This window comes from Canis lupus, chromosome 18, assembly GCF_048164855.1.
Source record: "Canis lupus baileyi chromosome 18, mCanLup2.hap1, whole genome shotgun sequence".
NCBI classification, from domain to species: Eukaryota; Metazoa; Chordata; class Mammalia; order Carnivora; family Canidae; genus Canis; species Canis lupus.
This window is the reverse complement of record NC_132855.1, coordinates 17,756,883-17,779,646: the sequence shown is the minus strand read 5'-3', so window position 1 is coordinate 17,779,646 and position 22,764 is coordinate 17,756,883. Positions and strand designations below refer to the sequence as shown.

Here is a 22,764-nt window from a genome sequence, read left to right as displayed (position 1 = left end):
TTGGCTCAGGTCATGATCCTGGGATCCAGGATCGAGTCCTACACCGGGCTCCCTGTGAGGAACCTGCTTCTCCCTCTGCCTGTGTCTCTGCCTCACTCTCGTCTGTATCTCTCATGAATAAATAAACAAATCTTTAAAAAAAATTAAAAATAGAATTACCATATGATCCAGTACTTCCACTACTAGATATTTACCCAGAGAAAAGGAAAATACTTATTCAAAAAGATATATAGGGCACCTGAGTGACTTAGTTGGTTAAACGTCTGCCTTTGGCTCAGGTCATGATCCCAGGGTCCTGGGATGGAACCCCGTATCAGACTCCCTGCTCAGCTGGTAGCCTGCTTCTCCTTCTGCCTGCTGCTTTCCCTGCTTGTGCTCTCTCTCTGTCAAATAAAATAAATCATAAAAAAAGGATATATACACCCCTACATTTACTGCAGCATTTACAACAGGCAAATATGGAAGCAACCCAAGTGTCCATTAATAGATGAATAAAGATATATATACACAGTAGAATATTATTATGTCATAAAAAGAATGAAATCTTGCTATTTGCAACAATATGGATGAACCTAAAGGGTATTTTTATTTATTTATTTATTTATTTATTTATTTATTTATTTATTTATTTATTTATTTATTCATTCATTCATTCATTCATTCATAGAAACACAGAGAGAGAATGAGAGGCAGAGACACAGGCAGAGGGAGAAGCAGGCTCCATGCAGGGAGCCTGACATGGGACTCGATCCAGGGTCTCCAGGATCACGCCCTGGACTGCAGGCGGCGCTAAACCGCTGCGCCACCGGGGCTGCCCCCTAAAGGGTATTATGCTAAGTGAAATAGGTCAGACAGAGAAAGACAAATATATATGATTTCACTCACATGTGGAATTTATGAAACAAAACAAAGAAAAAAGAGAAAAAAAAAACAGACAAATACAGAGAACAAACTGATGGTTGCCAGAGGGAAGGTAGATGGGGGATGGGTGAAATAGATAAAGGGGATTAAGAGAACACTTAATGTAATGAACACTGAATAAATTACAGAATTGCTGGATCACTGTATTGTACACCTGAAACTAATATAACATGTTATGTCAATTATACTTCAATTAAAAAAGACAATTAGTTTCTATAAGTCAATCAAAATAGAGGCACCTTTAATTTTAAGGTGTTTTATAATGCAATTTATAAATTCTCTCTGGAGGTAGGCAAAGATATACCAATCCATTTGTTTAGAAATTATTTATACCTTGTATTCATTAAGGTTCTCCAGAGAAACAAATCAATGGGATGTGTCCATATAGAGAGAGACTTATTCCAAGAAATTGGCTTGCACTACTACGGAGACTGGTAAGTCCAAATCTTCAATGTGGCCCAGAGGCTTGTGACCCAGGAGAGTGGATGGTGCACGTGAAGTCCAAAGACAGTCTGCTGGTGAATTCCTTCTTGCTCAGGGAGGCTGGTCTCTCTGTTCTCTTCAGGACTTCGAGTGAGTGGGTGAGGCCCATCCACATTTTGGAGGATAGTCCAGATTTAAATGTTCATTTCATTCCCAAACACCCCTTAAATGGACACAAAATTAACCATCACATATCTGTACATTGAAAATATCGAACTGTCAGGAAAGCTAGGTAACTATTGGAGGAATTGATGAGATAGGAGTTCCTTCATACCTTAACAGGGCTCATTTGCATGTATTTCTATTGAACTTCCCTATTACTTCGGGTAGAGAATGGAAGAAGAAAGAGCCTTGTACTCAGAACTTTTACAATTTCATGGGGTGGAAAAAAAAATTTCATGGTGTGTCATGAAGCTCTAAGAAGCCAGAAGCAATTACTCCTACTCCATCTGCATTCCCAAAGCACACATTCAGTATATTTAAACAATTGATATCAGCTAGAGTTCTTTATTTTCCAGGTCATGAAAAACCAATTTCAATTGTTTCTTTTTTATTTGTATACATTTCCCTCCTCTTTGATAGAAGATAATGCATGTTTGAATTAGATATAACCTATGGTGTTCACAAATGACATAAAAAGTCTTGTGGCTGATTAATCTCCAATAATTAACAACCAAAAAAAGGTGTCTGATAGGACTCCTGGGATGCGGCTGTGAGTGGCCAGAATAATTTAGAAAAAAAGAAAAACAATATAATCAGAGGATTCACAGGTCTCAATTTCAGAACTTACTACAAAGCAAAGACGATGTGGTTATGGTGTAAAGAAAAACTTACAGATCAATAAAGTCAGAGTCCAGAAACAAACCCTTGTATTTGTAGTTAATTGATTTTCAACAAGGTTAGCAAGATAATTCAATGGGAGAAAGTATAGGTTTTTCAGTAAATGGTGTTGGAACAATTAGATATCCACATGCAAAAGAATGAAGCTGGACTCTTTTCTCATATCATATACAAAAATCACCTCAAAATGGTGATAGACCCTAAACAGGAGGGCTGAAACTGTAAAATTCTTAGATAGAAATAGTAAATCTTTATTACGTTGAGTTAGGCAACTCTTCTTAAATGTGACATCAAAAGCACAAGTGAAAAAGAAAAACATAAATTAGCCTTCACCAAAATTAAAAGCTTTTGTGTTTCAAAAGACACCATTAAGGGACACCTGGGTGGCTCAGTGGTTAATGGTCTGCCTTTGGCTCGGGGCATGATCCTGGAGTCCTGGGATCGAGTCCCACATTGGGGTCCCTGCATGGAGCCTGTTTTTCCCTTTGCCTATGTCTCTGTCTCTCTCATGAATAAATAAATAAAATCTTAAAAAAAAAGACACCATCAAAAAAGTGGGGAAAAAAAATCCATAGAATGGGAGAAACTACTTGCTAATCATATATCTGATCAAGATAAGTAGCCATCAGAGAAATGCCAAATACAATGAGATACAACTTCATACCACTAAGATCGTCAAAAAAGACAGTAATAAGTGTTGGGGAGGATATGATTGGAACCCTCATACACTACAGATGGAAATGTAAATGGTGCAGCCGCTTTGGAAAACAGTTTGGCAGTTCCTCAAAAAAGTTAAACATAGAGTTACCATATGACCCAGCAATTCCACTCCTTGGAATATTCCCAAGAGAAATGAAAACACGTGTCTACACAAAAATTTATATACAAATGTTCATAGAATCATTATTCATAATAGCCCCAAAGTGGAAACAACTCAAATGCTTATCAACTGATGAATGAATAAACAAAATGTGTTATATCCATACAATGGAATATCATTTGGTTTTAAAAAGAAATAAAGTACTGGTATGGGTTACAATATGGATGAACTCTGAACACATTATGCTAAGTGAAAGAAGCCAGTCACAAAATACCACATATTGTATGATTCCATTTATATGAAATATAATACCCAGAATAGGCAAATCTATATATAGAGAAAATAGATTAGTAGTTGCCTAGGGCTTGGGGTAGGGGTAGGGGCACAGCTGTTAGGGAGAAAAGGGAGTGACTGCTAATAAGTATGGGTTTCTCTTTGGGGTGAGAATACATGTTCTAAAAGTGTGGTGATGGCTGCATAACTCTGTGGCTATACTAAAACCTACTATATTTATGCTTTAAATTAATGAATTTCATGGTATGTGAATTACCTCTCAATAAAGCTGCTTAAAAAGATTTCCACAAATATATGGGGTACCTAGGTGGCTCAGTCAGTTAAGTGTCTCAGGATTGTGAGTTCAAGCCCTGTGTTGGGCTCCACTCTGGACAGAAAGTCTACTTAAAAAATTTTTGGGGGGGATCCCTGGGTGGCTCAGTGGTTTAGCGCCTGCCTTCGGCCCAGGGCATGATCCTGGAGACCCGGATCGAGTCCCATATCGGGCTCCCTGCATGGAGCCTGCTTCTCCCTCTGCCTGTGTCTCTGCCTCTCTCTCTGTATCTCTCATGAATAAATAAATAAAAATCTTAAAAAATTTTTTTTAAATTTCTACAAATACAAAAGAAATATAATTATTAACAAACTGCTAAAAAATATTTCCTTCCTTTGCAAGGAAGGATAAGGCTTTGTTCATTTATAGATACTCAGAGAACTGGCAAAAGTAAATATAGGGCATAAGACAAAGAACACAAAGGGTTCTATTAATAGTCAAAAAATATAATAAATCAACAGTGTTGGATATGACATAACTGAATTTTCAGCTTTATAGTTGAGGGTGGCAAGTGCTTGATAAAACCCATTGTCTTGTGATCTCAAGGCATACATACAGGTTTCCCAAATATTAGAATCTTCAGGAAAAACAGGAACAACAACAACAAAAAAATCCAAAGAGATACGGGGCTCCCAGTTGTTTGCCACTTGACAGAGATCAGAGATAATCAAGGCTTAACCACTGGCTTTTCTTCCACCAATGGGGGAAAGGAAAAAGGGGGCAGCTACTGTGGATCTAGCACTACTCAGAGACCAGTTTTAGCATCCAGGAGTCATAAATCTTAATGGTCACCCAAAGAGATCCCCCAGAGGGGCCGAAGGACAATTCAGAATTCAAGGTGTCCAGAAGAGATGCCACATATAGGCTCCAACATGGGAACTAAGGTGGACTGATCTCAATGTAGATTCCAGAAATAACTATCAAAGAATAATTCAGAGACACTCATCACAGCTGATATTTACTCATATATGCGGGAGACCAATCGAGCACAGACCATTAGAGAATAAAGGCAGGGCAGAGTTATCAAAGCAAACTCCACACAGGAGGTAGTACAGCGAGACTTCCCTTTGTGCCTGTTGGCAAGCTGCCTGCCTGAAACTACCAAGGAGAGCAGTTTGCACCGCAGGAGCAGAAGAGAATTTCAGTGATTTACAGACTTTCAGAGAAACCTTGTGATTTCGGCTATGGAGTGTATGTGGTGTGCTCTCCTCTCTGTAATGGCCACTGGTGCCCCTTCCCCGGGCATGCCCATCATAAACCAGCACTGAACCTCTCAATTATAATTCCTTATCACGAATCCAGTAGTCTAAAATAAGAGCCTAGCACCCTCAATTCTTCTGTTTCACTCCCTCTGACATAGGAAACAAAGGCAGAAGGAAAGGTAGATAAAGTTAAATGTCCTTATAACCTGCAGCCCATTGACAAACACTTGAGGCAAGCAGAGGGTAACATTCCTCCAGGATGCTCCCGACTATCTTTTTTTTTTTTTTTAAGATTGTATTTATTCATTCATGAGAGACAAAGAGAGAAGCAGAGGGGATCCCTGGGTGGCTCAGCGGTTTAGCACCTGCCATTGGCTCAGGGCATGATCCTGGAGTCCCGGGATTGTGTCCGCATCGGGGTCCCCGCATGGAGCCTGCTTCTTCCTCTGCCTGTGTCTCTGCCTCTCTCTCTCTCAAGAATAAATATATAAATAAAATAAGAAAGAGAGAGAGAGAGAGAGAGAGAGAGAGAGGCAGAGACGCAGGCAGAAAGAGAAGCAGGCTCCCAGCAGGGAGCCTGATGTGGGACTCGATCCTGGGACTCTGAGATCACGCCCTGAGCTGAAGGCAAATGCTTCAGCTCCCCCAACTCCTAAGTATATCATTAGCCAACCATGCCTCACAACTCCAGTGTAGCAGCTCTTTCTGCCCATGAGTCCTGCCCCTGTGCTTTAATAAAATCACCTTTTTTGCACAAAAGACATCACAAGAATTCTTTCTTGGCCATCAGCTCTGGACCTCACCAACATTCCAAAACTACATCCCCTTCCCAAGTCCCACTAATTCTGCTTCCTTAATACATCTTAAGCCCACTCTTCCTTTCTATCCTCATCATTTGTCCTACTTCGGGTCCCTACAATCTGCAGTCTCTTAACTGGGCATCCCCATCCATCTGCCACATGGATGCCAAAATTATAAGAAAACACAGATGTTTGACATTCCTCTGCTTAGCAGCCTGCATAGACTCTACGTTGCCACTAGAATGAAATCCAAATGCCTATAGAAATGGCAAACAAGGTCCTTCACAACCTTGTCCCTGTGGAGATGGGCAGCTCCATCTCCACCAGCCCTCCACCTGTCTGCCATCCACATTCCCAAACCTCTCCCTCTACCTGGATGTCTCACCCCTTCTCTGCAAGGAGAATCTCCTGTCATCCTTCCAACATTAGCTCTTCTGTGAAGCCTGATTTGCCTATCAAAGTAAGTCACCTCCTTTTTTGCGTTCCCAAGGTACTTGGGACTTCCCAGTCCTTTACTTAGCACTTACCACATTGTATTTAACTATTTGGTTGCTCTTCTCACTGCCTGAGGTGGTGCCTGTCTGGTCTTTGTGTCCTCCAGCACCTGTCTTCTGCTTTGGAAGGAAAAAGCTTCTCTGTACAGACTGGGAGAATGAAGGTGTTCATCTGTCACAGAGACACAGATCAGCTAGTGTCTTTGTAATGCCTATAACAGCCCTGCAGGTGATAAAACAGAGAGAGCTTGCAGTCTGGTGAAGGTTAAGGGAAGTTAATATGAATACAACAAACCATACAGCAATCATAAGCCCTATGAGAATCATAACCAAATCTTACGGGGTCAGGTGGGAGAGGATGATTCTCAGAGACGCTTAAAAAAAAAGATTTTATTTATTTGACAGAGAAAGGGAGAGAGCAAGCATAAGCAGGGGGGAGTGGCAGACAGAGAGAGAAGCAGGCTCCCCACTGAGCACAGAGCCTGATGTGTGGCTCAGTCCCAGGACCCTGGGATTGTGACCTGAGCCAAAGGCAGACAATTAACCAACCTAGCCAGCCAAGGGTCCCCTCAGAGACCTTCAGAAATTTGAAGATTTCTAGCTAGAGCTTGGGGCCAACTGAATGTGGGAGAAGGGAAGCAAAGAAGCTGTTTACAAGTCTGATGCTAGGACGTATTGACTGGTTTACGTCACTTTCAATGGCAAACTCTGAAATAAAAACTCAGGGATATTAGGGATTTTATCAAAGGATTGCACTCTCTAGGAATACCCTTATTTTAGACAACAGAACTGGAGTGCTTCCTTCTACTGTCAAGGTGACCTTCTTCTTCTACATTTGGGAAAGGGCTGTCACTGTGACTTCTGAGCTGGCTCACACTGTGGACGTGGCTTCCCTGTTGTTACCTGCCACTCCTTGCTTTCCATCCTGGTAGTAGCCACACCTGGAACTTCTGGACCACTATCCCCTTTGATCTGATACTGCCATTGCCACTTTGGCCTGAGCAGAGGGGGAGCAAAGAAAGCTGCACTGCCCTCGGTTGCCCAGCTTTTGTATTTCTGCAATCCACCATCACTGGACTATCGGGCTGAAGCACCTCAAGGTTTGGTAGGGAGAGACTAAATATACGAATGGACAATGGCCAGGTCACATATGCAAGAGAACTCTAACCTACACCCTGCAGCAACCATCCCAGGCAGCCACTCTACTCTCTGTAAGTCAGACTTGTAGGAAGTCAGACCTCTGTCTCTACCACCCAGTCCAGGAAGTCAAGCAAGAACTGCTGTAACCATTAGACCCAAATGGTCAGCACTTTATTTATAACTGTCAGCCTCCTTAATTCTTGCCCCTAATGTAAAGCAAATATACGTTCCTGACCAGTCACGTAAAAAACCCCACTTCTAGTTAGGCAGCCTATAGCTTGCACCTGCCAACAGCCTCCAACAGGAGCATGGACATGGCCTTCCCTTCTTTCCATGATAAAGCTTTCCCATTCCTCTGTCTGCTTCTGAGTCTGCCAAAATGTGTGATGGTGGCTGACTCCTTTGCTATAGCTAGCCCTGAATAAATAATCTCTTTTGGTTGGTCCTTGTTGATTTTCACAGAAGAAAAAGTAGATGCTAACTATTGTTCCTAGGATTGAAAGGGGGAAAATGTTAAATACAATATAAGAGTCCTCTGGAGGGCATAAGGAGCTCCAGCCTCACTTTCGGTTTCTCAAACTTAACCCTCTTCGGTTCTGTAGGCTGCCCAGGGAAGCTTACACAGGCTGTTGTTGCTCTAGTATCTGTACCTTTACCCTGAGTGACACAGTGGAAGATGGTAAATAAAGCTGATGGTGAGTTTCGTTTAGAATCCTGTGGCCAAAGAGCTCCAGCAAAGGAGCCCAGGATGGGCATTGCTCCGAGTCCCTCAGACCCTGTGAGCTCTCTTCCTCAGGGCCAGGTGACATCACAGGGCCCCCTTTCCCCTGGGATTCCCCAGCCCCTCTGAGGGTGACTCTTGGCCAGAAGCCCACATATGCAGCTCGCATGATAAACACTGCTCAGAGACAGTAGAGTAGGGATCCATGTCAATGAAAAACACTTTCCTACAGCAGTACCAATGGCAATAACATCCTCTTCCTTCTGCCTTATTATGCAGAGAAGTTTTACTTCCACTTTTCTCCTCCTCCACCCTGCCCCAGGTTGTCCCTCCCACGACAGAGTCCTTGTTGGCTTCCTTCTGGACAGCTGAGCCTCTCACTCTGGACACCCTCGCTGACCACATGAAGAATTAGCAGGAGCCTGCGAAGTTGTTTTCCTTTTCCAGTTAGTTCATGTTCTTAGGCCCAGCCGGATCTTCCCACCAGGCCAGGTTAAGAAGAAAGGAAGATAGTAAGATTTGTTCCCCAGTATCCAGAGCAAGCCTAGGGGTGGGGCAGGAGGAAGACTGAGTTTCTCTTGTCTAATGTGTGTACAAAGGTATAACGTGAACTATTTAAACATTCCTGCTTTAAAAATGTGCTTAAATTGTAATGTACAGATAAAATTTACCATCCTAATCATTTTTAGGTGTGGCGTTAAGACATTGCTGTGCAACCCATCTTTAGAATTCTGTTCATCTTACAAAACAAAACTGATGCCCTAGACCTGTTGAACAATTCTCCTGTTCTCCCCTCTCCCAGCCCCTGGCCACCACCCTTCTATTTTGTCCCTATGAATTTGGCTATGTAAGTCCGTCATGTAAGTGGAGTCATAGAGTATTTATCTTTTTTGTGGCTGGCTTGTGTCACTCAGCATGAGGTCCTCATGGTTCATCCATGTTGTAGTGTGTGTCAGACTCTCCCTCTTTTTCAAGGTTGAGTAGTATTCCATTCACGCACACATCACACTCTGTTTATCCACCCACTTGTCAGTGGAAACTACCTTTTGGCTATAGTGAAAAATGCTGCTCTGAAATATTGATGTTGCTTTTCTCTATTCCCTTGTTCTTGACTCTGCTCTGGCCAGAGATACTGACAATACCCCAAGTGGTGTTATTAGGATGAAATAAATCGATGCTCAATTTTTAAATTGAACTATTTTGCTTCTGAAATCCACTTTGAAAGGAAGGTCTAAGGATAACGGAGCCCCAAGTTTATGCCAAAACAACAGATTTTGATAGAAAACAGAGCAGAGCTTCTCGGCTCTGGCTGTATTGGGGAGATTCGAAAAAATACCCAGGCCTACATCCCTGAGAGTCTGAAATAATTGATCTGGGCCTGCTGGAATCTCCTGAGAGCTTTTAAACAGTACCAATGCCCGGGCTGCACCAGAGACCCATTAAGTTAGAACTTCTGGCGGCGGGGCCCAGACACTGATGTATTTTAAAGGTTCCCCAGGTAAGTTGATTGCTCACTGGGACTGTCAACCACTGACAGAGCCCACACCTCCACCCTCAGAGGGACTAAGTATGGGCTACCTGAACTAAGATGGAACACAGAGAGGGCTGGAGCATAAGCTTACATAAAGGGTGGAGACCTCGGTGGGGTCCAGGTGGAGGGGAGCCATCCCTTGAACCTGTTCGCATCTCTGTTGAACAGTCCTTTTATTAAATTCTCTTCAGTTACCTTGTTTGAGTCACCTTTTCCTGCCAGATCCTGACTTATGTAGTGTCCTCACCTAGATAAGGTTGTTAGGTTAAGTTCCTAGTTGCAAAAATCAGAGATGGTCAGTTTGCCATGAGCAGATGCTCTAAGGTTACGCCTTTACAAGACCTTTGTGAGACTGGCTAATGTCACTTAGCATGATGTTCCTAAGGCTCATCCTCATAATAGCAAGTGACAGGGTTTTCTTTCTTTCTAAGGCTGAATAATATTCCATTGTATGTATTCACATATTTTATTTTTTTAAAGATTTTATTTATTTATTTATGAGAGACACACAAAGAGAGAGGCAGAGACATAGGTAGAGGGAGAAGCAGGCTCCCCATGGGGAGCCGGGTGTGGGACTTGATCCTGGACCCCGGGATCCTGGACCCCGGGATCGTGCCCTGAGTCGAAGGCAGACACTCAATTGCCGAGCCACCCAGGTGTCCCTGTATTCACATATTTTAAATGTGAAATTTAAATTCAATGAAATGAGAAAAATCTTAAGTGCATATCCATGAACGTTTTGACAAACGTACATTCCCGCATCATCCCCAAATGTTCCAGTATTCCTTCTCAGCAAATCTTTACCCTCACCCTTCCTCCTAGAGGGAGCCACCATTCTTCTGCTTTTCTGCCATAGATTAAATTTGCTTTTTCCAGAACTTCATTTAAACCCAATAATCTTTAAATGTTTTCTTTCATTAGATGTGTGGCAGTGTGGAAAGCAAAAAAGATGCAAAATGCTAAACAAGAAGCCCCTGCTAACTGACTATCAATGAGAAATTCAATTGAAAAGGAAAGACACAGGGGCTCCTCATTCTAGATTTAATTTAAATCGATAGGAGATCTGACTAGGTCATCCAAGTTCAATTTAAACACAACTTTCTTTTTTTTTTTTCAAAATCTTCCTTAAGAATGTTAGTTATCTTTTTCAGTGTCAATTCAATGACTCACATGATCATCCAGAGACAGTAATTTTCATACTGTGCTCCTTTGGAGCCCCTAGGACTTTCAATTTTATTTCATTTTATTTTAAAGATTTTACTTATTTATTCATGAGAGACACACAGAGAGGCAGAGACATAGGCAGAGGGAGAAGCAGGCTCCTTGTGGGGAGCCCAATACTTTTTTATTTACTTTAAATTAAAAAAAATTTCTATACCCAACATGGGGCTCACACTCACAACCCCCAAGATCACGAGTTGCATGCTGGGCAGCCGGGGTGGCTCAGCGGTTTAGCGCTGCCTTCAGCCCAAGGCATGATCCTGGAGACCTGGGGTCGAGTCCTGCGTCAGGCTTCCTGCATGGAGCCTGCTTCTCCCTCTGCCTGTGTCTCTGCCTCTCTTTCTCCCTGTGTGGCTTGTGAATAAATAAATAAAATCTTAGAAAAAAAAAAAAAAGTTGCATGCTCTACCAGCTGTGCCAGCCTGGAGTCCCCAGATGGCACTTTTTGATCACTTACTCTGTGCCCTATTCTTGATGTTAGATGCTGGCCAACCAACTCCTGAAAATGACCTAGTAGATCTACTTAGTATTTAAGGTGTGTGAACATCAGAGGTAATTTCATTAGAATAAAGTATAGAAGAAAATATTTTTTATGATTATATATAGGAAAATATATAGAATCTGAGTTTCTTCATCCCTTTATCTGGAAATGGAGAGAATTAGGGGGTGACATTAGCAGTTATAACTTGTCCCTAACTGCTAATGCAAGACTTTCAACTTCTTGTAAAGTTCTCTCCATGTATTTCTTCTCCTCCCAGGGAGTGTTTCAGGGTTGGTCTTGCTGGACACAGTGTCCTATGTCATCAATTCCACCAGGTGGCAGCACTATACTAGCAGGCATAGCCTTTTTGATATGTTGCCTTGCTCCCACAGGGTGACAAATCTTCTTTGCCCCTTGCATTACTTGTAGAGTTCCCAAAGAGACCAAGATTTTCTGTTTTGTTTTGTTTTGATTTTTAGACAGTACAGCTAGTTCAGCCCTTCTCTCTCCATAGGAATTGGGCATTTGTCCTCTGAAAGTCAGATCTGAGTTGCAGCCAGGGGGCTGTATTCAGAACTGCCTTGCCCCTCTGATGACAAAGCCTTGGCTGTGGGGTTCTTCTGGTCCCTGGGCTGCTTGAGAGCTTGAGAATAAACAAGATAAGCCTTGGATTAATTCTGCCTCTGCCATGTAATTTTGAGCTGATTAATCTCAAAACTTGTTTCCTCATATGTAAAATGAGGATGACGATGGTACCCACTTCATAGGGCTAATGATGAAATGGGAGTCTGGAACATGGAATGCATTTAATCAATGTCAGTGTTTATTATAACCACATATACCTACAGAAAACATTAACAGTGATTATTTCTGCTGGTGGCATTAGAGACAATTTTAAATCTCTGTTTCCCAAATTCTCTTCAATAAGCATATAATATATGAAGTAAATAGATTGCCGATCCCAGTTCCTGATGACTCCTCAGAAACAAAGACTTTTTCCACTGCTCAATGAGTTCTGGGCCTACGTCTTATCTATTTTGGTACCATTAGTATGAAGTACATCATTTGGCACCCAGTAGGTAGTCGATATTCATTTCCTGAACAAAAAATCTCAATGGTAATTGCTTCGGGTTTTAATTTGACTGTGTAATGCAACATCTTTTTCTTCTCCATGAATTCCTTTTTCTTATTTAGGTCCAATTTCTAATCCTTTTATTGATTTAATTGAATTTTCCCCAAATTTAGTCCTCTCCTAATCCTTCCCATCAGAATTCCTCTTAGACTGCTGAGTTGAGTTTAGGCAGGTTTTCAGCAAGCATTTCATCTGAGCTCCGCAGTGTAACTCATACCAGTAGGTGATATGGATGGGGCTGAGTTGAGATCAAATCTTTTTAGTAACTAAATGAAGACCCCAAAGCCACGGTAACCTATTACATAAAGATTACAAAAGGAAACGGACATTTCCAAAGGAATACCACATTTTAATTTGAAACCCATAGCGAAATGAGTGGTTGGTTGGTTTTTACCCAGGGTAAAGAGTATAGGGTTCTTGACAATTAAGTATGGCCATTGCTATCATTTGGTTCCTTTGATCTTAACTGAATAAATGAAATGGTCAGGTAATCTCTAAGGAGCACAGGCTCAAGCATGATACTGCACTGGTGTTTCTTCTATAAAAGCAAAAATGAAAAAGATGACATAAGTCCTTGGCAGCTGGTGTATTTTAGTTATTTTCTCACATTATTGATAAGATTCTCTCTCCAGGACTTTGAATGTGAAGGGTAGTCCAAAGAGGATTTCTAGCTGAGCCACCTGAGGCAGGGCCCCATCTATAGAGTTGGATACTCAATTCCTCCTTTGATCTTGTGATCTACAATAGATTCTTCTTTGATTAAGATGTTCAAAGACTGGGATGCCTGGGTGGCTTAGTCTGTTAAGCATCTGCCTTTGGCTTAAGTCATGATCCCAGGGTCCTGGAATCCAGCACTGCCTCAGGCTCCCCACTTGGAGCATGCCTCTCCCTCTCCTTCCTGCTTTTGTGCTCTCTCTCTCTCAAATAAATAAAATCTTAAAAAAAAAAAAAAAAAAAAAAAGATGTTCAAATATTTAGACTCCTAACTAGGTCTTCAAAAGTTCTAGGCCAAGCTTGGGTCCAGGGCCAGAAGGTGTCCAGGGGTGGCAAGACGTGGGAAGGGCGGTCTTATTGTTGACAGCTATACTGGAAACGTGGAGAAGGTGGAAGGAGAAAGAAAAGCTTGGGTGCTTGCACATGTTGGTCAGCTGGCTTCTGTCCTCTAGAACTTAAGATTTCAGTTAACATGATTCCAAAGCAGGACTGTGTTCCTCTCAGCCCATGTTCCTGAGCTCCTGATCCTGGCAGGAGAGGGGGGAAGCTCTTGCCCTCTCTGATGCTGTGGCCTCTCTCACATGAGCATCTGGCCCCAAAGCTGAAGACCTCTGTTTTCTGTTGCCTGCAGTAACTCTGTCCAGACTGCTACAAACCTGGTCCTTGGGAGGCTGACTGCAGACACTCTATCTTCCCAACCTCTCTCTGCCCCCAGGCACTGGGACTTAAACTTCTCTCATCATCCAGGTAACAAACGAATAAATAAATGAAAACCAAATCATGCAAATCTCCTTGGCAGAGGCCAGCATCTCTGGGTTGCCAAACTTGCCCAGACATGCCTAAGCTGAGAAGTGAAGGTTGATCGAGCTCATATGTAAACCCTGGGTCATCAGGAAAATTCTGGCTAATGAGGAGCATTGCTCTGACCCCATCTCACATGACTCTCCCTCAGCATACTGGTTCAGGAAAAACTCTACTTGTCCAAAGATGAATCATCAGAAGGAAAATGCAAAGGATCTTTCCAAGCACAGGAAAGGGATGGGAAACACAAGTGACAGGTGTGGAACCCTTACCAGGAAAATGCTGCCACGGAGCAGACAAAAGTTTCAACCAAATGCTTGCCGGACGTTTAAAAAACATGAAGGGATTTGCCGTTAAGAAGAAAGAGTACAGGGGCAGCCCGGGTGGCGCAGCGGTTTAGCGCCGCCTACAGCCCAGGGCGTGATCCTGGAGTCCTGGGATCAAGTCCCATGTCGGGCTCCCTGCATGGAGCCTGCTTCTCCCTCTGCCTGTGTCTCTGCCTCTCATTCTCTCTCTGTGTTTCTATGAATAAATAAATAAAATCTTTAAAAAAAAGAAGAAGAAGAAAGAGTACAGGGAAAAGATGGTAAGATATCAGGAGGTGAAACATGAACTCAGGAAAAGAGTGGAAAAAGAAAATAAAGAAAAATGGAAAATAGCCCAAGGGAGAAAAAAAACATTGTTGAAAATATTAAGGACATAGAAGGCAAGAATGACAAACATTCCACAAAATAAAATGGAAATAAGAGAGTTTAGGGCAGCCCAGGTGGCTCAGCAGTTTAGCACCACCTACAGCTCAGGGTGTGATCCTGGAGACCCGGGATCAAGTCCCACGTCAGGCTCCCTGCATGGAGCCTGCTTCTCCCTCTGCCTGTGTCTCTGCCCCTGTCTCTGTCTCTCTCTTGATTAAATAAATAAAACCTTAAAAAAAAAAAAGAGAGAGAGAGTTTAAAAGAATGAAATAGGCAAAGAAGCCCAGTGACTATTAATTTACTGAGCACATGTGAGAGGCCAGGCACCGTTCTAGGCACTAAGAACACAGCTCCATAAGCCACATGTGCCCTTATAGCCCTTGAAACAAAACTGCATTTTGTTTTCAGCTTTCCATACTGCCTATGGTTAATAATGCAAAGGCCACCCAAGAGATGGTCCATTGTTACCATATGCCATGGTCCTGCCATGCTCTCTCATCTGCAGGCATGTGGTATTATCCAGCATTGGAATAGTCTCCTCCAAACTTAACTTACAGACATCTAACTTTACCCCTATCTCCTTCTCTCATCGAGGTTACTGTTATGGGCTGAACTGTGTTCCCCCCTAAATTTACAGGTGGAAGCCCTAGCTCCCAATGTGATTGTATTAAGAGAGAGGGCCTTTAGAAGTATAATTAAGGTCATAAGGGTGGGGTCCTGATCCAGTAGAACTGGTGTCCTTACAAAAAGAGGAAAAGACACCGGATCATGGATAATACCAAAGGCCATGTGAGCACATGATGAGAGGGTAGTCCCCTGCAAGCCAGGGAGAGGGCTCTTACCAGAACATGAATTTGCCAGCACCTCAATCATGGGCTTCCAGCCTCGGGAAGGATGAGAAAGTACATGTCTATTGTTTAAGGCACCCAGGCTGTGGTATTTTGTTATGGCAGCTCAAGCTAACAGTCACTCAATGTGCCAGGTCTAGCATGGGATCATCTCTCCTTGGTGCTTCCCAAGTAATGACAAGAGGGGGTGGTGAGTCATATAAGCCTATTTTGAAAATTTGGGATTCTACTCTGACCATTCCTGGTCATGATGCTTTTTTTTTCCCCCTCTACAAGCTAAAAAGGGACCCCAAAATGGACTGAGAGGACACAAACTTAATTCTATTTCAGCTACCTGGATTTTCCCTTTGGCTTGAGATGGTCCTGGATCACAAAGATGAATGACTCTTGGTTAAGAGCCCTGCTCCTGCAGTGACCCATACATCTCTTTAGTAGGTTTCTGTACATGATGCAAAAACGTCCTTGTCATCCTTGCACTTGTCCCTTCTGGACAGAAGGTCTGGATGCGCGGTAGGGATGACTGAAAGATGAAGGTACAGGTACTAGAATGGGTTGTACTGATTCTGTGGGGTAGAGGGACGGCAGTAACCCCAGCACCCGGGGAGGACATACCTTGGATCCTGCAGGTGCTGAGCTGTGAGGACAGAGGTGCAACTGCTGTGTTCCTTGTCCGCTAAGCTGGGAGCAGTCACAAGGTCTGCCTGGGCCAGGGGGCCCCTACTGCTACCACCTGCCCTTCTGTGGGCTTTGTCATCCCTGTCTGCACACTATGGAAATAGGAAAATTCACAAGGTCATGGCCGTTTCTTGAGTATTCCTCTGTGCCAGGTGCTCTGATAGCATCCCCAAACATACCTCTGAACACTACTCAAACACCCGACTGGGACAACCTTGTGTCTACCCAACTGATACAAATTCACCTGCTTCTCCTGATGCCCACGTGGCCTTGGGTGAAGCCGTGTATTGCAATCAGAGACCTGTTCACATTCCTTAACCAAACCGATGCAACCATGATCCAAATCAAATTCAACAGCAACCTGGAGTGACCTGTGCTCTCTGAAACTGCACCTGTGTGTGGGAGGGAGAAGGGCCACAGAATGTCTCCCCAGGGGTGTCTGAGTCTCAGCAGGGGGGAAGCCCTTCCCAAGTTGGTTTCTTCCTTGGGCCTTGACCAACTGTGACTGACTCAAATTCAAGTCAAGCTCAGCTCTTCGGAGAAGCCCAGCAGGTCAGTTCCTGGGTCCCAGGGAGGAGGAGCTGCTTGGGCAACACTGGGTCCATCCCTTCTCTGGATTCCTTAGTATACAGTTGGCTGTGCATCTCCATCTCCTCTGCCAGCCTCTGTACTCCCTTCAAGTGGGGGCTTCAGTTTATGCATCTTCGCATTCCAACCACTCAACCCATGGCCTGGCCTTGAAAGGAGCATAGTTGCACACTAATGGATCAGCACCTGCAGGGGTGCACTTGCCAATTCTCCTGTTACAGGAGAATGAGATCTGGTTGCCATGGTGCTGAGAGAGAGATTTCTCCACCTGCTGTTTTCAGGAGGAACAAATCACAGTGAGCTGAATGCATTTTGGCATCTGGCCAGCAGGACAGATGCTGGGCCCACCCTGAGATGGCAGAGACACCTTTCCAGCTAAACAGACCTTTTCACCCTTTTTTTCCATGCAGGTAAACTGTGGAGCAACAACAAAGACTCTCCTTTCATCTGTCCCTGGAAGATGTAAAGGGCTCCTTTTTGCCCAGATCCCCCTCTGCTCTCACACTAGTTTCCTCCCCTCCCCTTTGGCCCCTTACACTGTACTTTCTATCTCCTTGTCTGCTAACCTCAGACCGAGGCTTCCGAAGTACAGCCCATAGACCAAATCCTCAGAGGGCCTCTTTCTCCGAAGGCCTTTGATGGATGGGGTAAGGTGTACCTACGTTATGGAGGTTCACTTGACCAATCTGATTTAAATGTTGCTCTTATATAAAAACTCCTTTACAGCAACATCCAGATCTGTTTGACCCAATATCTGAATACCATGGCCTAGCCAAGTTGACACATGAAATTAACCATCACATCGAATGACCCAGTTCTTGTCAATGAGATGTCAGAAGTTGCACATGGCTGCCGGGAAGGCTACCAATATGCTGGGCTGTTCCATGTTCTTTGAGCTTCTTTTTAGGTGGTAGAAAAATAGAGCACTTATTGTTCTGTATCTGTTTTTCACGTCTCTAGGACTTACGGTCAAAGGCAAGTCCTAACTAACATACCTGATGCCTTCTTAGCGCAGCAGGCAGCGCATCAGTCTCATAACCTAACTCGTACACTGGCCTTTGCTTCTTGGCCATTCAGAGCAATTTCATTCTTGAGCTTCATCTCTAGGCTCCTGCTGACTCTGTGAGTCCTCCTGCTGTTGCCCTAATACATGTCCTGCCACTGGGGCAAGCCTGACCTGAACGGGATCCTATTTGTATCCAAGGACTCTTCCTGGTAGAAGGTATGTGCTAGGTGGGAGGGACTGAGGAAATTAGAGGTGTGGTGGGGAAAGTGAGATGAAAGAAAATGTTCCAGGTAGGAGTATATGCAGAGGCCAAAGGTGAACGACCACTCCTCTTGTAAGTTAGTAAGACTGGATCATATGATGCGTGTGGAGTGAGGCTGGGACACAGGCCCTAGTGACACTGAGCTTTATCCTGAAAACATGGGGGTGGGTGGGTAGGTGTGTATATGTGTGAAGACAGGGAAACTTATTGCAGGGATTCTAAAAGAGATGACGGGGTGGTGGGAAAGAAGAAACAGATTTCAGAGAGACTTAGAGATAAATAAAATAGGCAAGAACTATATTCGATAGCAAAAGTAGAGAAAAGGGTCAAGTTCAGAAGCAAGAATTCTGGCTTGAGCACCTGGACGGATATCACTCCTTCCTCGGCAGGCAGTTTATCATCCTCACAACACACCTCTGTATCCGTGGAAGTGTTCCTGGTGGCCAAGGAACTTATCATTTCTCATCCCTCTCCTGAAATCGTAATAGTCATAGTCTTTCAAGTGGCCTTAGGCTGCATCATCAAAGGTATTGAATTCATAACCAGGAAGGTGATGCTCTTGGCCCCTTGATTCTGGTTAGAACACACACCAGGTGTATCATGTCTAGTCTTGGTCCCTAACTACAGGGGGGAGTTTAACAACTGGAATTGTCTAGGTAAGGTGGCCATCAGGAAACCATATTAATGAGGACGTTCTGAGGGATCTGGGATTAGACAATTTTTAAGGCTAAAAGGCTCCTGTGTGGAAATGTTAAAGGCAGAGAATACAGAGGGATCTTTGTGGCCCTAGAGTACACAGCAAGGACTGGCAGGCCGAAAGTTGTAGGGAGGCATATTTTTGCCCAACATAAAGAACCTTCTCTGCATCAAAGCTGCCCTGTGTGGACAGGAAGCCCAGTGGGGGAACAAATAGCCCATCTGAAAGGCCTTTGGGAGGAGGCAGAGGGGCTCTTTCTCCCAATCTCCTCAAGGAAGTATGAAGTAGGGACTGCAGCTCAAATGCCCACAAGAGCAGTCCAGTAGCGGTGCACAAACTGAAACCAGTAGCAGCAACAAACGCTGTGCAATCCGACAAATCCTGCTGCAGAGGTGGGACGGAGCCAATGCACTGCCTCTGCCGTGGAAGATGAGAGGCCAAGTATGCTGGTTTGCTAGGGCTGCTATAGCAGAGTACCCCAAATTTGGGTGACTTAAACAACAGAAATGTATCATCTCACAGTTCTGGAGGCTCGTAGCATTGGCAGGGCCCATGCTCCTTCTGAAGCTTCTATGGGAGGTATTCCCAGCCTCTGGCAGCTCCAGGGGTTACCTGGCCTCTGGTGGCATGATTCCAACCTCTGCCTCCATCTTCACATGGCCATCTTCCCTCTGTGTCCAAATTCCCCTCATTTTATCAGGACACCAGTCATATTGGATTAAGGGTCCACCCTACTCCTGTATGAACTCAACTAATTCTATCTGCACTGACCCCTCCTTCCAAATAAGGTCACATTCTGAGGTGGCCTGATGTTCTGAAGAGGCACAATTCAAACTACAACCCAAAGTCTGAAGACCCGTTCTGCTGCAGACTTGTCAATCTGGGAGTAAAAGCTTTGGTGAGGCTTTTGTTGTTTTTTTTTGTTTTTGTTTTTGTTTTTTTTTTGATCCTGGGACTCCAGGATCAGGCTCTAGGCTGAAGGCAGGTGCCAAACCACTGAGCCACCCAGGGATCCTCCTGTTGGTCTGTTTTTGCCTGTCTTGTCTTTCTAGCTTACATAAGCTTCCTCCTTCCCATCAAACTGGCAAAGTCAGAGCCCCACGAATATTTGGTGACTGCCCCACCCCTTCTCTGCAGGAGAGGCTTGACGGGCCTGAATGACTTCTCATACAGCGGAGAAGGGCTTGGCGGGCTTCCATGAGCTCACCATGTTGGTGCCGGGGCTCTCTCATGCTCAGACCTCTGGCTCCTTTCTGCTCTGAAAGCCTCTGAAGGACGGGCCTGCAAGCACCTGACAGCTCGATCGCTTCCTAGATGCTAGTTTGTGAGGAACTGGTCCCCTCTGCTGGACAGAGGGGAACCTGCTCTCCTTCCATTTCTTACAGACGTGTTTCCCTAAGTCACAAGTTCATAAACCCATAGTGAGAGTGGGAAAGGGCCAGAAGTCAGCAGGTCCAGCCCCCTTTATTGTTTATTTTTTTTTTAAGATTTTATTTATTTATTCATGACAGACACACACACACAGAGAGAGAGAGAGAGAGAGAGAGGCAGAGACACAGGCAGAGGGAGAAGCAGGCTCCATGCAGGGAGCCTGACGTGGGACTCGATCTGGGATCCCCAGGATCACCCTGGGCTGAAGGCAGGCGCTAAACCGCTGAGCCACCCAGGCTGCCCCCCCTTTATTGTTTAGAGAGGGAGACTGAGGCCAGAGAGATGAAAGGCCTTGTTGAAAACAAAAGACAGAGTTAGGGGAAGAGCTGGGCTTAGACAGGAGACTCCTCCCTCTTACCAAGGTCTGGGAAGCATCCCTCAGGATCCTAGAGGCATGGGCTGGAGCTCTGGGAGCAGGGGAAGACAAACAGCAGGAGAAGAAGGCAAAAGAGAAGGGGTGGGTATCTCACTGCAAGTAGGGGCATGAGAAAGCTAGGGAGATACTGGCCCAGAGAAGGTACCAGGACCACTCACACAGTCAGTCCACTCACACAGGATAACTGCCCATCAGCCGTGAGTGATCCCAGTACAGGCCAACTCCATTCTCCTAAAAACTCATGTATCCACAGAACTTCTGTAAATCAAATGCTCTCTTTGATCTCTCCCCCTTCTTCTGTGTCTTGGGTCTCTTTACCATCTTTTTCATAGCTGGCCCACAGCAGTGTAGTAACTCTGGTGAGCTTGTGGCTCTAACGAATGGACCAGAATGTATCACAGCTCAAATGCAATAGAGATTTACTTTTCGCTCCTGTCAACAGTTTAAAGAGCTTATCAGGAAAAGGTGGAGCAATGGGCTCTGTTCACACAGTTACTCAGGGACCAGGCTCTGCTGTCTTTATTTAACATGTGGATAACAATCTCCAGCCAACAGAGAGGGAAGGGCAGAAGGACGGCACACAGGAGTTCCGCTAGGTGAGGCTGGGAAGTAGCATGCGGCAAATTCAATTGTGTTCCATTGGCTGGAACTCAAAGGATCCAGAGGGACGAGACAAAACTAAATCTAAACCTGGGTTTGGGACACCTGGGTGGCTCAGCGGTTGAGCATCTTCCTTTGGCTCAGGACGTGATCCCGAGATCTGGGATCGAGTCCCACATTGGGCTCCTTGCCGGGAGCCTGCTTCTCCCTCTGCCAGGATTCCTCTGTGTGTGTATGTATGTCTCATGAATAAATAAATAAAATCTTAAAAAAAAAAAAAAACCTGAGTTAAATGTTGACCTGATGGGAGGTGAGGCCCCATCAAAATGTGCCTTACAGAGCTCCTACTACAGGGAGTGTCGCTGACCAAGGACCCCTCCTGCTGCCCTTGGAAATCTATGACAGAGCTGGTGCTGAGGCATGCCTCCTGCAGGCTCTCCCTGCCAAGGACCGAGTGCAGCCCACACACTATGGCAAATGGCTCCACGAGTACAGGGGACTCTTGTCAGCATGGTTCCAGAACTCCCCAAAGGAAAGTCTCACTCCAGCCCAATCTTCACACACAGCCAAAATGATCATCTTAAAACAGATGTCAGACCATTTACTCCCCTGCTTAAAATGCTTTAGCAACTCCCCCTTGCAGGTGAAATAAATAGCATTTTTTAAAAATCATGGCCTATAATATCTATATGATCTGGACTTTGTTGACTTCTCTGATCTTATTTCATATCTTTCTCCTTTTCATTCACAACATTACAGACACATGGGTTTTCTTAACTATTCTTTATGCAAGCTAAGTAGGTCCCTGCCTCAGGGCCTTTGCACATGCCACTATTTTAGAGCTTCTCATGGCTGATTCCTTGTTATCTCTATTATCTCAGATCAAATGTCACCTGCTTGGAGACACCTGACCATCTATGTAAAGACTAGCCTCATCCCATATCATGCTTTTCCAAATTTCCCTGCTTTATTATTATTAATATTTTTTAAAGATTTTATTTATTTATTTGACAGAGAGAGAGAGAACACAAGCAGGAGAAGCAGCAGACAGAGAAGGAAAGCAGGATCTCTGCCAGGCAGGGAGACTGATGTGGGGCTCTATCCCAGGACCCTGGGATCATGACTTGAGCTGAAGACAGAGGTTTAACTGACTGAGCCACCCAGGCACCCCTATTATTATTACTTTTTAGAGAGGTGGAGAGAGAGAGAGAGTGGGGTAGATGGAGAGACAGAATCTCAAGTAGACTCCATGCTTAGCGTGGAGCCTGATGTGGGGCTTGATCTCACAACCCTGAGATCATGACCTGAGCTGAAATTAAAAGTTGGACACCTAACTGACTGAGACACCCAGGTGCCCCTCCCAGCTTTATTATTTTTAGAGTCCTTATCACTATCTGAAATTATTTATTAGCCAGCTTATTTTTTAAAAGATTTTATTTGTTTTATTTTAGAGAGAGAGAGAGAGAGAATGAATGGGGGGCAGGAGCAGATGGAGAGGGAGAAAGAAAAAATCTCAAGAAGACTCTAGGCCCAGCATGGAACCTGAGATTATGACCTGAGCCAAAAACAAGAGTCAGATGCTTAACTGACTGAGCCCCTCGGGCATCCCTAACCAGCTTACTTTCATATTGTGCACTTTGTTTCAAAGCATCTAAGTTCCTATGAAGAGGAAATTTGTTGG

The 22,764-nt window shown here is 44.3% G+C and overlaps 1 long non-coding RNA gene across 2 annotated transcripts in view; it reads right to left on the bottom strand.

Annotated features, from left to right (window-relative positions):
- Positions 1–667: 667 nt before the first annotated feature.
- The window catches only part of LOC140608744 (uncharacterized), a 32,214-nt gene continuing 10,117 nt past the window's right edge, over positions 668–22,764 (bottom strand). For both annotated transcript variants that reach the window (XR_012010717.1, XR_012010718.1), the window contains 4 exons: positions 16,061–16,215; positions 15,783–15,968; positions 6,201–6,390; positions 668–1,567 (listed from right to left, as the gene is read on the bottom strand). This is a non-coding gene — a long non-coding RNA (uncharacterized lncRNA). The remainder of the gene's footprint in view (positions 1,568–6,200; positions 6,391–15,782; positions 15,969–16,060; positions 16,216–22,764) is intronic.